The sequence below is a fragment of the Schistocerca cancellata genome, chromosome 3 (genome assembly GCF_023864275.1).
Source record: "Schistocerca cancellata isolate TAMUIC-IGC-003103 chromosome 3, iqSchCanc2.1, whole genome shotgun sequence".
NCBI classification, from domain to species: domain Eukaryota; kingdom Metazoa; phylum Arthropoda; class Insecta; order Orthoptera; family Acrididae; genus Schistocerca; species Schistocerca cancellata.
In genome coordinates this window covers 35,157,590-35,174,031 of record NC_064628.1, presented here as the reverse complement: position 1 = coordinate 35,174,031, position 16,442 = coordinate 35,157,590, and the positions used below count along the sequence as shown (strand labels likewise).

The window sequence follows — 16,442 nt, the reverse complement described above, 5'->3', positions numbered from 1 at the left end:
CTCTCTGGCGCGATCTCTGGCGCTGTGGCTCAGTGTAGCCACTTTTCAGTTGTGCCTCGGACACAAACTGTGGAACAGCCGTGTGCCGTGCAGTGAATCTGTTGGTGTGCACAGTCTGATGCCACCTCCCGGTCTTGTTTTTTTTTGTTTTTGTTCCACGACGTTTCCACCTGCCTCAGTAACATGCAGTTCAAATTTGACATCATCCTGAGCAGTGCTTCTCTTTCCACTACTTTTTTAAACTGGAACTTCAATTATAGACACCCTGACGCCTGAGCACGGCAACAGCCTTGCCGCAGTGGATACACCGGTTCCCATGAGATCACCGAAGTTAAGCGCTGTCGGGTGTGGTCGGCACTTGGATGGGTGACCATCAAGGCCGCCATGCGCTGTTGCCATTTTTCGGGGTGCACTCAACCTCGTGATGCCAATTGAGGAGCTACTCGACCGAACAGTAGCGGCTTCGGTCAAGAATACCATCTTTCGACTGGAAGAGCGGTGTGCTGACCCCACATCCCTCCTATCCGCATCTTCCACCGAGGATGACACGGCGGTCGGATGGTCCCAGTAGGCCACTCGTGGCCTGAAGACGGAGTGCTTTTTTTGACGCCTGAGCACAGCGCCTTAAAATGAAATGGGATGCAAGTCAACAGTGCTACTGTATTGTTGGAGTGCATCGCGTTTGATTTTATAATTTTGACCACGTTCTCTATTTTTTCCCTTTAAAAATTACACTATAGTATGTTAATATACAGGGTGATTCAAAAAGAATACCACAACTTTAAAAATGTGTATTTAATGAAAGAACCAAATATAACCTTGTGTTATACATAATTACAAAGAGTATTTAAAAAGGTTTTTTTTCACTCAAAAACAAGTTCAGAGATGTTCAATATGGCCCCCTCCAGACACTCGAGCAATATCAACCCGATACTCCAACTCGTTCCACACTCTCTGTAGCATGTCAGGCGTAACAGTTTGGATAGCTGCTGTTATTTCTCGTTTCAAATCATCAATGGTGGCTGGGAGAGGTGGCCAAAACACCATATCCTTAACATACCCCCATAAGAAAAAATCGCAGGGGGTAAGATCAGGGCTTCTTGGAGGCCAGTGATGAAGTGCTCTGTCACGGGCTGCCTGGCGGTCGATCCATCGCCTCGGGTAGTTGACGTTCAGGTAGTTACGGACAGATAAGTGCCAATGTGGTGGCCCTCCATCCTGCTGAAATATGAATTGTTGTGCTTGTTGTTCGAGCTGAGGGAACAGCCAATTCTCTAACATCTCCAGATACTGTAGTCCAGTTACAGTAGCACCTTCGAAGAAAAAGGGACCAAAAACTTTATTGGCTGAAATGGCACAGAAAACGTTCACCTTAGGCGAGTCACGTTCATACTGCGTTGTTTCCCGCAGATTCTCAGTGCCCCATATACAGACATTGTGACGGTTGACTTTCCCGTTAGTGTGGAAAGTTGCTTCATCACTAAACACAATCTTTGAAACGAAAGATTCATCTGTTTCCAAGGATTTGAGCAAGGATAAAATCACAGAAATCGATTCTTTTAATCTTATCAGCTGCAGACAGTGCTTGAACCAATTTCAGACGATAAGGTTTCATAACTTACCTTTTTCGTAGGACTCTCCATACAGTTGATTGTGGAATTTGCAGCTCTCTGCTAGCTCTGCGAGTCGATTTTCCTGGGCTGCGAACAAATGCTTACTGGATGCGTGCTACATTTTCATCACTCGTTCTCGGCCGTCCAGAACCTTTCCCTTTGCACAAACACCCATTCTCTGTAAACTGTTTATACCAACGTTTAATACACCACCTATCAGGAGGTTTAACATCATACTTCGTTCGAAATGCACGCTGAACAACTGTCGTCGATTCACTTCTGCCGTACTCAATAACACAAAAAGCTTTCTGTTGAGCAGTCGCCATCTTAGCATCAACTGACGCTGACGCCTAGTCAACAGCGCCTCAAGCGAACAAATGTACAACTAAATGAAACTTTATAGCTCCCTTAATTCGCCGACAGATAGTGCTTAGCTCTGCCTTTTGTCGTTGCAGAGTTTTAAATTCCTAAAGTTGTGGTATTCTTTTTGAATCACCCTGTATATTATGCTGACACATTGACAGAACCCGCTTAAGTGTTACACTTTTCGATTTTACTTATGCACCTCACCTCTGGGATGGTTGTGCCTGTACCTACTACAGCTGTATGAAACTCTTATTAGAGATGCCATTCCATATTGCTTTCCCCCACACTGACGTGTGGAATACATCATACTACTGTATATACATGACAGTGTTTACTGTGATGTAGCCCTAGGAGGTGAAATAGCTAACTGATAGCTTTTGAAATTATATTGCAATAGTAATAATAGCAGAGGATGATAAAGATATCTGTAAAATTAGCCAAAATAGATTGAAATAATTGAAACATGTAGCTCTTTTTCTGTAACAGCAAAGGAATACCCGACTGAGAGTAGGTAAAGTTTCACGGGAAAACTACATGTAAAATAGCGTATAGTTAGTCACCTAAATGTTACAGCCATAGTAGTGGAGAAAAATAAAGATAATGAAAAATAATATGATAGACCCCGTAATATTTGTTTAATTTTAAGAGTAGAAAAAAATAAACATACTATCATAAAGTTTCACATAAATATAATTTTATATGTAACGTTCCATTGTTGTCATCAACAAAGTGGACTACAAGAAATAAGTAGTATAATTTATAACTAAAATTACAGCCAAGGGAACATCCACCAAGTACTCAAGCAACAGATTCTGCAGGGATCACTAAGTCCCGTTAAAGCCACAGAGCAGGGGTATCTATGGAGCAAGCATTCAGGTTTTGTCATCTACATTTGTACGTGATTTTGGAATACTTGTCTATGAAAAGCACTGGCTGTTCCTTTGACATATTTCGATTTGCATGTATAGCAACAGCAGTAATTCAACATTGCTGTTCGTAATAAATAAATGTGAAAAATATTACAGATACCTATAACACTAAACGTTAAATATTAGCCCAAAATGTAAACAGCGTTACACTAAAGTAGCGTGACGGTATGCTCACTCAATAGACAATCATGGTGTATAGTTAAAACAGTAACTAGACCAGAGTGTTTATCGGTGGTAGCATACCACAGTTTAACTGATAAATAACACTGATAATTAGTGTACACAGAAGCATTACCGTCTTCCCTCGCCCAACTGCATGTTGAAATGGCCAATGTGGCCAGCTGTGTGAGTTTCAAAGAGCTGTATCTCTGAAAGCATAGAGAATAGGGGAATATCGTATTTCCTCGCTAGAATAATACGTACTGTCATACTCTTATACTCTTTGTATTACGGTCTGTAATGAGAAAAAGTGGCAGCAGCTTCATATTCTAGCGAACAATATATCAACAGCTGTATGAGACGCATGTATAAAAAGAAAGAAGTCTCCAGCAAGAGAGTGAAATCAATAACTGTCAAATGGTTCATTATGGACGGCAGACCAACAGGTTTTAACGACCACGGCAGAAGGAAAAACATCACTATCCGGACAAGATAAAAATGTGACGTTTCAAATGATACCAGTAGCCAAGAACAGTTACAAATAGCTGTTAACGCAAGGGCCGTTGCGGGAAGTACCAGGCGCTCTGAGGATGTTGAACCGTCGTCGTGACAACAGGAAAACTTTGAGAATATCGCAATGATCGTCTCATACTGAGGGAGTGGGAACGATTTTGTGTCCAATAGGCCTCCGATGGACTTGATAATGTAACATGGATCAGAAAAAAATCAGCAATAGTTTCACTGTAGTAACGTAGTCTGTAATTGCAGTGAATAGTCATATTTCGCATTTTTTAAATAGTTGAGTATAGACACTGATGATGCAACACCCGTGCTTCCTGGAATACCAGATCATAGTTTCTGTTTAATGTGGGACGTATACTTACAGTTACGTTACGTAAAGCTGAAATTCAGTGTTCGGGGTTAGATAGTGAGTTTTTAAAGCACTTTTAGGTGACTAACTATATGCTACTTTACATGTAGTTTTCCTATGAAACTTTACCCACTCTCAGTCGGGTATTCCTTTGCTGTTACAGAAAAAGAGCAATATGTTTCAATTATTTCAATCTATTTTGGCTAATCCTAGCTGTAGTAAAAAAGGTCGGCACTTGGTAATGGTTTTATAAACTCATTGTTTCATTTAATGTTATGGCTGCAAATTGTATTACACAATCTGCATTAGACACAAGACTCCAGGTCCAGTCTGCAACAGCAATAAATTAAGTAAATAACGCATGTGGCCTACTCGTAAGTCAAATTTCTTGCATGCGGCCTGTATGCCTAAATAAGTCCTAAACTTGATGTTCAATGACAAGACCCGAGGATGGGCTCCAGCAGTCCAAAAAACACTTTCTAAATATATGGTATTTTATTAGAGAAAGAGGACTCTTTGTTTACATTCTTTAACATAAAATCGCAAAGATCAGTAATTACCTCTAGTTTAAATTGGCAGTTTTCGTACTTCACGTGTGTTGCAATCGTGCAGATGCACTCTTGTGCCGATGCAGGAAGCCAGGGGTAGAAGAAACATTCATCCCTGCTATGTATGTGGCGAGGGAAGGAAGTTATGTTATATCGGGTGGTGCATAGGTTCGTAGCGTTTTCCTGTCAGATTTAACAGACACGACAGATACACAATACAGAGACTTTAGTCATCAATAATACATTCTCCTTAACTATTTACAACAATCTTCCAACGATGAGGTAACTTTTCGATTTACCGACTTTAGAAATCTCGTGGTCTTGAGGCGAAGAACTCGTCAGCCACGTTCGGAGCGCATTTTGAACCAGAAAGGAAGTTCCTTGAACGTTGTTCGATAGGAGCGGAAAAGATGAAATCCTGAAGGCGTAAGATCTGGTGAATAAGATGGGAGTGGAATGACTTTACAACGCGATTCGTGTATGGTGTTCTTTGTCTGTCTCGCGGAGTGCGGGCGTGCGTTATCGTGGAATAGCGTCACTTCACTCAGTCTTCCTGCTCGTCGTTCTCGGATTGTGTCTGTAAGACGTCTACGTTGTTCACAGTAAATATCAGCAGTGATGGCTACACGTCGGGGAAGCAATTCGAAGTACATCACACCGTCACTGTTCCGCCAGATGCATAAAATTATCTTCTGTGGGTGCGCACACGTCTTTCTACGGGCAGTTGCTGCCTTGATTAGGCTCAACTATTCCTTTTTTCCCGTATTCAGCATAAACACACCTTTTCTCGTCACCAGCAACGATATAGGAATTGGAATGGTCGGTGTTGTTCACGAGACAATTGATGACGAGCACATATGGTCACACACTGATTGTTGTGATTTTGTTTTAGAGCATGCGGTAGCCATACACGATTTTTGAACCTTCCCCATTTCACATGTAAATGTCGCATGGTGCTAGAAGGATCACAGCTGATCACATCTGCCACTTCTCAACACACTGATGTGGGTCGTTGTAGATGAATGCGTTTAAACGGTCTTGAACAATAGCCAAAGTCTTCCCGAACGTAGAGGGTCAGTAATGTCAAAGCTATCCCCCTTAAAAAGAGGAAATCATTGTCTTGCAATGTTCTGTCCAGTGGCTTTATCCCCACACACACCGCAAATGTTCCTGGCTGCCTCTGGTGCTGTCATCCCTCTATTGAACTCAAACAGAAGAATATGTCGGAAATGATCCAGTTTTTCTACTTGGCAGTCCATTTTCTAGCGTCCACAGCTCCACTCACTATCTCCAGATGGCATAATAACAATATGTAAATTCAAAATGCAGCAGTGAATTACAAATAAAAAATGACTGTAACAACCGCAATACCGGCATGTAAAACAAGAACACTACCAACTTTTGCACCAACCTGATAATTGGATGCGTGATGAGCTCATCTCACTGAAATCGTCTGCTCTCCGAACTAAGTAACACGCTGATGGTCAATCTTATATCGATCCTGTACCTCAGCTGCAAGACATCGATTGTCAAGAATGCAAAGGTCGATTAGAACCTTTCCGAGTATCAAGCAAATATTGACAAATTTTCGTAGCTTACAATGCGTTCGTGATATCAGCATTAGAATACTGATAAGTTCATCAATGTTTTGTTACTGTGTATATTACAGTCATTGAACTGTATTTACTATTTCAGCTGGAAACATACTCCACAAATTTCAACACCTTATTCTAACTATTAAATTTTTCTGTTCCACTAACAAATATTTGAAGCATTCATAGCCAGCACAGTCATAAGAGCTATGAAGGAAAGTGCCTACAAGGTTGTTCTGCCAAACGAATATCTTAAGCGTTGGACGACATCACGTGAATGTACACTTTTCAGAAACTTACAGTAGCAATAATTCTAACAAAATATAAAGAATATTAGATCAATACTTCATACAAAGGAAAACTACTGTGACATTTTTTATTTTTATTTATTTTATTTTATTTTTATTTTTGAGGCATTGTTATTCTGACTGGTTTGATGCGGCCCGCCACGAGTTCCTCCCCTGTGCCAACCCTTTCATCTCACAGTGGCAGTTGCAAAATACAGGGTTATTACAAATGATTGAAGCGATTTCACAGCTCTACAATAACTTTATTATTTGAGATATTTTCACAATGCTTTGCACACACATACAAAAACTCAAAAAGTTTTTTTAGGCGTTCACAAATGTTCGATATGTGCCCCTTTAGTGATTCGGCAGACATCAAGCCGATAATCAAGTTCCTCCCACACTCGGCGCAGCATGTCCCCATGAATGAGTTCGAAAGCATCGTTGATGCGAGCTCGCAGTTCTGGCACGTTTCTTGGTAGAGGAGGTTTAAACACTGAATCTTTCACATAACCCCACAGAAAGAAATCGCATGGGGTTAAGTCGGGAGAGCGTGGAGGCCATGACATGAACTGTTGATCATGATCTCCACCATGACCGATCCATCAATTTTCCAATCTCCTGTTTAAGAAATGCTTCTGCTTTAGCCTTTTCCGTAAGATTTTCCAAACCGTCGGCTGTGGTACGTTTAGCTCCCTGCGCGCTTTATTCGTCGACTTCCGCGGCTACGCATGAAACTTGCCCGCACGCGTTCAACCGTTTCTTCGCTCACTGCAGGCCGACCCGTTGATTTCCCCTTACAGAGGCATCCAGAAGCTTTAAACTGCGCATGCCATCGCCGAATGGAGTTAGCAGTTGGTGGATCTTTGTTGAACTTCGTCCTGAAGTGTCGTTGCGCTGTTATGACTGACTGATGTGAGTGCATTTCAAGCACGACATACGCTTTCTCGGCTCCTGTCGCCATTTTGTCTCACTGCGCTCTCGAGCGCTCTGGCGGCAGAAACCTGAAGTGCGGCTTCAGCCGAACAAAACTTTATGAGTTTTTCTACGTATCTGTAGTGTGTGGTGACCATATGTCAATGAATGGAGCTACAGTGAATTTATGAAATCGCTTCAATCATTTGTAATAGCCTTGTACGTCCTCAATTAGATTTTCCAGTCTCCGTCTTCCTAAACAGTTTTTACCCTCCCTCTAGTAAGATGGAAGTCATTCCCTGATGTCTTAACAGATGTCCTATCGTCCTATCCCTTTTTCTTGCCAGTGTTTTCCACGTATTCCTTTCCTCACCGATTCCGTAGAGAACCTCCTCATTCCTTACCTTGTCATTCCACCAAATTTTCTTCTGTAGCACCACATCTCAAATGCGTCTATGCTTTTCTGTTCCGGTTCTGCCGTAGCCTGTGTCTCATTGTCATACAATGCTCCAAATGTATATTCTCAGAAATTTCTTCCTCAAATTAAGACCTATGTTTGATACTAGTAGACTTCTCTTGGCCAGGACGACCTTTTTGCCAGTGCTATTCTGCTTGTGATGTCGTCCTTGCTCCATCCAGCACAGGTTATTTTGCTGTCTAGGTAGCAGAATTCCATACCTCCATCTACTTTCCGACCTCCAGTTATAATGTTATGTTTCTCGCATTTCTAATTTCTGCTACTTCTCATTACCTTCATCTTTCTTCGATTTACTCTCAATCCATATCCTGTACTGAGTAGACTGTTCATTCACTTCAACAGGTCCTGCAATTCTTCTTCACTTTTAATGAGGATAGCAATGTCACTGCCGGCCGAAGTGGCCGTGCGGTTAAAGGCGCTGCAGTCTGGAACCGCAAGACCGCTACGGTCGCAGGTTCGAATCCTGCCTCGGGCATGGATGTTTGTGATGTCCTTAGGTTAGCTAGGTTTAACTAGTTCTAAGTTCTAGGGGACTAATGACCTCAGCAGTTGAGTCCCATAGTGCTCAGAGCCATTTGAACCATTTTTTTTAGCAATGTCACTAGTAGTGCGTTGTCATTGGAGCCAGACACTAACAATGAGAATAGATCCCACTGTTACACGGTGCCGCAAAGGTCAAATGGCAATTTTTCAGTGCTACAAGCAACTGATCGTGGAATCTACGTCCGTATCTACGTTATGCTACTAACAAGGGAACGTCCCAATCGCAACCCCCTCAGATTTAGTTCTAAGTTGGCACAGTGGATAGGCCTTGATAAACTGAACACATATCAATCGAGAAAACAGGAAGAAGTTGTGTGGAACTATGAAAAAAATAAGCAAAATATACAAACCGAGTAGTCCATGCATACGATAGACAATATCAAGGACTATGGGAGCCCCGGAGCGCCGTGGTCCCGCGGGTAGCGTGAGCTGCTGCGGAGCAGGAGGTCCTTGGTTCAAGTCTTCTCTCGAGTGAAAATTTTAATTTTTTATTTTGAGACAATTATTATCTGTCCGTCAGTCAGATGCGAGGTAACTGCGCCGTAGTATGGGGACGCTACACCTAAACAAACGTTGAAACACACGTCAGTCGACTACAGCGCACGGAAGAGAGAGTATTCCTGCTATCGAGGCTTCCTGGTTGGCAGTTGACTGTTCGCTACTTTGGACGAGAGTGCATTAAAGAGATGTATTCCGTGGGCAATATGAATCCAGCAAATATAGCTCGCGACTTCAATAACAAGGTCAATTAATATTTTGCGAACCCATACTACGGCGCAGTTACCTCGCATCGGACGGATGGACGGACAGATAATAATTTTAAGAAAATAAAAAACTAAACTTTTCACTCGAGGGAAGACTTGAACCAAGGACCTCTCGTTCCGCAGCTGCTCACGCTAACCACGGGACCACGGCACCCCTGAACTCAGTCTGTCCTTGATGTTACCTATCTTGCGCATAGACTACTCAGTTTGTATACTTTGCTTATTTTTTTCATAGTTCCACACAACTTTTTCCTGTTTTATCGATTGATCTGTGTTCAGTTTTTCAAGGCCTATCCACTGTGCCAACTTATAACTAAATCTGAGGGGTGTGCGATGGGGAGGTTCCCTTGTAAGGAGAGAGAAAATCTTATGAAACAGTTGGGTCGGGGACCCAAAGGCTTGCCTTATAGGAAAGGGTTTCGTCTGCCGTGTACAAAGGCCCCTTCCCTTGCGGTGTGCAGGAGTGTATCTGATGAATGTAGGTGATTGTGATGGAGTTATTTAGAGTGTGGTTTTATGTTTGAACCGTTTAATGGTGAGAGCCTACTCCTCTAGAGTAGCAGCAAGGCAGCCGCCAAGCGTAACGACCCCGTCAGACAGACGGATCTCCATCAACAGTGTCACACGTCCCCTCTCCATGAGGCATTGCGATTTAGAAATTAATCCCACACATTCCTGTCCAAGGCAGATGATCAGGAGCTTTACGGAGGCGATTTCTACGAAGTAAAGTGCAAAACAAAATAGAAATACACTCCTGGAAACGGAAAAAAGAACACATTGACACCGGTGTGTCAGACCCACCATACTTGCTCCGGACACTGCGAGAGGGCTGTACAAGCAATGATCACACGCACGGCACAGCGGACACACCAGGAACCGCGGTGTTGGCCGTCGAATGGCGCTAGCTGCGCAGCATTTGTGCACCGCCGCCGTCAGTGTCAGCCAGTTTGCCGTGGCATACGGAGCTCCATCGCAGTCTTTAACACTGGTAGCATGCCGCGACAGCGTGGACGTGAACCGTATGTGCAGTTGACGGACTTTGAGCGAGGGCGTATAGTGGGCATGCGGGAGGCCGGGTGGACGTACCGCCGAATTGCGCAACACGTGGGGCGTGAGGTCTCCACAGTACATCGATGTTGTCGCCAGTGGTCGGCGGAAGGTGCACGTGCCCGTCGACCTGGGACCGGACCGCAGCGACGCACGGATGCACGCCAAGACCGTAGGATCCTACGCAGTGCCGTAGGGGACCGCACCGCCACTTCCCAGCAAATTAGGGACACTGTTGCTCCTGGGGTATCGGCGAGGACCATTCGCAACCGTCTCCATGAAGCTGGGCTACGGTCCCGCACACCGTTAGGCCGTCTTCCGCTCACGCCCCAACATCGTGCAGCCCGACTCCAGTGGTGTCGCGACAGGCGTGAATGGAGGGACGAATGGAGACGTGTCGTCTTCAGCGATGAGAGTCGCTTCTGCCTTGGTACCAATGATGGTCGTATGCGTGTTTGGCGCCGTGCAGGTGAGCGCTACAATCAGGACTGCATACGACCGAGGCACACAGGGCCAACACCCGGCATCATGGTGTGGGGAGCGATCTCCTACACTGTCCGTACACCACTGGTGATCGTCGAGGGGACACTGAATAGTGCACGGTACATCCAAACCGTCATCGAACCCATCGTTCTACCATTCCTAGACCGGCAAGGGAACTTGCTGTTCCAACAGGACAATGCACGTCCGCATGTATCCCGTGCCACCCAACGTGCTCTAGAAGGTGTAAGTCAACTACCCTGGCCAGCAAGATCTCCGGATCTGTCCCCCATTGAGCATGTTTGGGACTGGATGAAGCGTCGTCTCACGCGGTCTGCACGTCCAGCACGAACGCTGGTCCAACTGGGGCGCCAGGTGGAAATGGCATGGCAAGCCGTTCCACAGGACTACATCCAGCATCTCTACGTTCGTCTCCATGGGAGAATAGCAGCCTGCATTGCTGCGAAAGGTGGATATACACTGTACTAGTGCCGACATTGTGCATGCTCTGTTGCCTGTGTCTATGTGCCTGTGGTTCTGTCAGTGTGATCATGTGATGTATCTGACCCCAGGAATGTGTCAATAAAGTTTCCCCTTCCTGGGACAATGAATTCACGGTGTTCTTATTTCAATTTCCAGGAGTGTAGTATTGTATCAAAGCTGACATAACTGTTTTTCCCATTCACTTTATGGAAGGAACATGGTACGCTCTCACATTAGTCAAGTTATCTTAATAGCATTTACGTCTCTCTCTCCTGTACAAGTGATCAGTGTTCCAGTGCACGACGAACAATTGTTTGTCAGCATCTCTTCCATATACGAACTACAATTTTACAGTATCCAACCAACAAACCGTATTTGTAAGATCTGATATCTCAAGATAATTTTTCTGTTTGTTTCCAGGCATCTGACTATGTTGTTGTTATTACGTTATATTAAGATAAAGATAAATAAAATTTATGATCAAAATATCTAAAACTAACTTTCACTTCACTCTGAGCCTTTATACTACGCCATTTCATAATACACACATTGTTACTTACATACTCTAATAGTGATTTACCGGTCACTTACTTAACGATGTTAAAAATTTTCATTTCGAATAATGCGCAACATGAGATTTTCGGAATGACCTTTTACTATGTAGGGGCGCGTGCGCCGATCTGCAGCTTCCTGGCAGATGAACACTGTGTGTCGGTTCGGAATTCAAACTCGGAAACTTCACCCTTCCCGAAAACTTGCTCTACCGCCTAAGCTATCCCGGTACGACTCACAACTCGCCCTGAGAGCTTTACTTCCGCCAGTACCTGCGTCCTATCTTCCGAACTTCACAGAAGTTACAAACTGCATAACTTGCGGAAATGCGTGAAGTTTCTGGATTCGAGTACCGGTCTGACGCACTGTTTTAGCCTCAAGGAAGTTTAATTACATTTATATTCCTGAAGGACTATTTACCTTTCTTTGCTCCGTGCTGATATTTTACGCCGTTAGCAATGGGTATTATTAGAGTTGTTACTGGATAAAACTTTCTGATATAAAGTGCGTCATTCGTAGAAAGTTTCAAGGTTTCAACTGATTCATTTATGTAGGTATCTAACAGGTAAAGTGACTGTCCCGGTAAACTTCCAATTATCTACTGTTTTTGTACATTATAGGTCAACTGCTTGTACAAAGTAGGTAAGTGCTTGACCCCGCCGACTGGAATGGTTTTGACATTTAATCAAAATATACGTAATGTTTAGTTAAATTGCTATTACCCACAAAGTAGTTCTGACAACATATTAATTTTCTTTTGTAATGTTCCAGTTTTTTACCGTCTTCTTTCCCGACACAAGAATTACATTTACTCGTATGGACATCTGTGAGTGAATCTAGTACACCCTTATTTTGAGTATGGGACAAAGTTGAGTACCATTTATTGAAAGACAGGAACACACATAGTTCATGGTGATGCAACAGATTCGTACGGGGTCTTCTCCTGATCCATCACACCTGATTTGTGGCTGTTTGTGTAGGTCTTACTCCATCAAGTATCTCCCTAATTGTGCTAGTGTAGACGATGAATGGTGTCGAGCTATGTCGGTAGAGGCAATAGACTGAAAATAACTTAGCGTTGAATAAACGCATATACACTCCTGGAAATTGAAATAAGAACACCGTGAATTCATTGTCCCAGGAAGGGGAAACTTTATTGACACATTCCTGGGGTCAGATACATCACATGATCACACTGACAGAACCACAGGCACATAGACACAGGCAACAGAGCATGCACAATGTCGGCACTAGTACAGTGTATATCCACCTTTCGCAGCAATGCAGGCTGCTATTCTCCCATGGAGACGATCGTAGAGATGCTGGATGTAGTCCTGTGGAACGGCTTGCCATGCCATTTCCACCTGGCGCCTCAGTTGGACCAGCGTTCGTGCTGGACGTGCAGACCGCGTGAGACGACGCTTCATCCAGTCCCAAACATGCTCAATGGGGGACAGATCCGGAGATCTTGTTGGCCAGGGTAGTTGACTTACACCTTCTAGAGCACGTTGGGTGGCACGGGATACATGCGGACGTGCATTGTCCTGTTGGAACAGCAAGTTCCCTTGCCGGTCTAGGAATGGTAGAACGATGGGTTCGATGACGGTTCGCATGTACCGTGCACTATTCAGTGTCCCCTCGACGATCACCAGTGGTGTATGGCCAGTGTAGGAGATCGCTCCCCACACCATGATGCCCTGTGTGCCTCGGTCGTATGCAGTCCTGATTGTGGCGCTCACCTGCACGGCGCCAAACACGCATACGACCATCATTGGCACCAAGGCAGAAGCGACTCTCATCGCTGAAGACGACACGTCTCCATTCGTCCCTCCATTCACGCCTGTCGCGACACCACTGGAGGCGGGCTGCACGATGTTGGGGCGTGAGCGGAAGACGGCCTAACGGTGTGCGGGACCGTAGCCCAGCTTCATGGAGACGGTTGCGAATGGTCCTCGCCGATACCCCAGGAGCAACAGTGTCCCTAATTTGCTGGGAAGTGGCGGTGCGGTCCCCTACGGCACTGCGTAGGATCCTACGGTCTTGGCGTGCATCCGTGCGTCGCTGCGGTCCGGTCCCAGGTCGACGGGCACGTGCACCTTCCGCCGACCACTGGCGACAACATCGATGTACTGTGGAGACCTCACGCCCCACGTGTTGAGCAATTCGGCGGTACGTCCACCCGGCCTCCCGCATGCCCACTATACGCCCTCGCTCAAAGTCCGTCAACTGCACATACGGTTCACGTCCACGCTGTCGCGGCATGCTACCAGTGTTAAAGACTGCGATGGAGCTCCGTATGCCACGGCAAACTGGCTGACACTGACGGCGGCGGTGCACAAATGCTGCGCAGCTAGCGCCATTCGACGGCCAACACCGCGGTTCCTGGTGTGTCCGCTGTGCCGTGCGTGTGATCATTGCTTGTACAGCCCTCTCGCAGTGTCCGGAGCAAGTATGGTGGGTCTGACACACCGGTGTCAATGTGTTCTTTTTTCCATTTCCAGGAGTGTATATATAAAGTCATTTGCTAACTCACGAGCATTTATCATAGAAATTTATTAACGCACTGTGATCTATTTGGAGACTGAACATTTCGTCCGCAAAGATCAATAATTTGGATTCCGCAGAGCTGTTGAGGAACTCATCACGTTTTATTCGTCCAGACAGAGCGTTGTAGAGAACGGCGTCCAGGTTAATGCCGCGTTCCCTGAGTTCTGGAAGGCACTCAGTACATATCAGCTCTGTCGTTTTAGTGGTTAAAATACCAATTTTCAGCTTTTCTCGGTAGATTTGTGACTGGATTCAGGACTTCCTAACATATTGAACTCAACACGTCATTCTTAAAGGATCCAATTCGACAAATGTAAACGTAGTATTCCAAGGTACCCCAAGGGAGTGCTGGGCGGCTATTTATGTTTACAGCCTGTATAAATGATCTAGTGGATGAAATCGGAAGCTCCTTGAAGCTTTCGCATATTTTGCTGTTATCTATAGGAGGAGTGCAACGCCAGAATACTGTAGCGAAATGCAGGAAGCCATACAGAGGTACCAATTATTGACTCGGGGCTTTGAACACAAATAAATTTATGTTTTTTATTACGTGTAAATAGAGGAACAATCGACTACTGCTCGATTACGCTCTCTCTCTCCTTCCTGGTGAGTATCTCGTCGGACGAGGTCCTCCGTTTTCCTTGATTTGGAGAATTCATTTTATATTGTTGTCAGGTTCCCCTCCTAGTGCCACAGTCATCAGATAACCTAAGCAGGGAAGGGGGATAACGTCGTGTGCGCCTACTGCTGTATTTCTTTTGAGTGTTGCCGTACTTTAACTCTTTTCGTAGTATATTTTCTGAGACGGAGGCTGGGGACCGGTCGAATATTCGCCTAAATGAACAGGGGAAACCACCTAAAATAGCACTCAGGCTGACAGTTGTACATCCTAACGGTCATTAATACACCGTGGGGATTCGATCGGAGTCTTGTTGATCTCTCTGTCTTTTAAGGTAGCGCGCTGCACTTTCCACTATACGATCAGCAGTTCATTGTTCGATTACGCTATTTGTGACAAATCAATGGAAACTAAGGTAAAATACCTATAAGCAGTAGTCCGAAGCGAACTAAAGTGGAATGACTCTTAATTAAAAGTAGTCGCCGGAGAAGCAGATGGCAGACTGAGCCTCAGTAGAAAAATCTTGATAAAGACGTAATTCCTCCACAAAAGAAGTGGATTACAAAACGCTCGTTCGATCCATTCTTGATTGTTGCTCATCAGTATGGGACCCTGACCAGATTGGATTAATGGAACACATAGAGAAGATCCATCGAAGAGCGACAAGTTTCGTCACGGAAGCGTTTGCGCGAGTTCGTTTGAGAAGCTCAACTAACCCCAGCGGCAGATGCTGCAAGGGAGCCGTTGTCCATCACGGAGAGGTTTACTCTTACATCCAGTAAGGAGGCGGTAGCATATTACTTCCTCCCACCGCTACGAGAAAATCAGATAAATTCGAATTTACCGATAGTCGTTCTTCCCACATATCATTCTTAAACGGAAGAGTGGAAGATGTTAGTCATGCCAGAAATATCCTCCACCACGCACCATAAGATGGCTTTGGGACTATCGATGTAAATTTACAATAGCCTATACGTGTGACATGTAAATGATGACATATTAGAAAGTTATTTCGCTGCTTTTAAATTTTTAGATAAAAGTTGTTATATTTATTTTGAAGTGTCACCAACATTATTGTGATATTGCACCAAAAGATCTGCGAGGAATATAATCAAACAACAAATGGCTAGGAATTACAATTACGAACAACTTAAGTTGGAAGGAACACATAGAAAATGTGTTTTATTGGCAGGACACTTAGAAAATGTAACAGATCTACTAAGGAGACTGCCTACACTACGCTTGTGCGTCCTCTTTTAGAATACTGCTGCGCAGTGTGGGATCCTTACCAGACAGGACTGACGGAGTACATCGAAGAAGTTGAAAAAAAGGCAGCACGTTTTGTATTATCGCGAAATACCGGTATGGGAGAGATTGCCAACTTTCTCCTCCAAATGCGATAAAATAAGGGAAATCAGAGCTCGTACGGAAAGATATAGGTGTTCGTTCTTTCCGCGCACTATATGAGATTGGAAAAATAGAGAATTGTGAAGGTGGTTCGATGAACCTCTGACAGGCACTTAAATGTGATTTGCAGAGTATTCATGTAGATGTAGAAATAGATTTACTTATTTATGTTTCATCTGAGTCTTCAAACCAATAACTGAAGAGAAGCAACTTAGACAGGCCAGGGTTCTTGTGAATCAGAC

The 16,442-nt window shown here is 44.5% G+C and overlaps 1 pseudogene; it reads left to right on the top strand.

Moving 5' to 3' along the window:
- Positions 1 to 280: 280 nt before the first annotated feature.
- Positions 281 to 398, top strand: LOC126177508 (5S ribosomal RNA; annotated as a pseudogene).
- Positions 399 to 16,442: the final 16,044 nt, after the last annotated feature.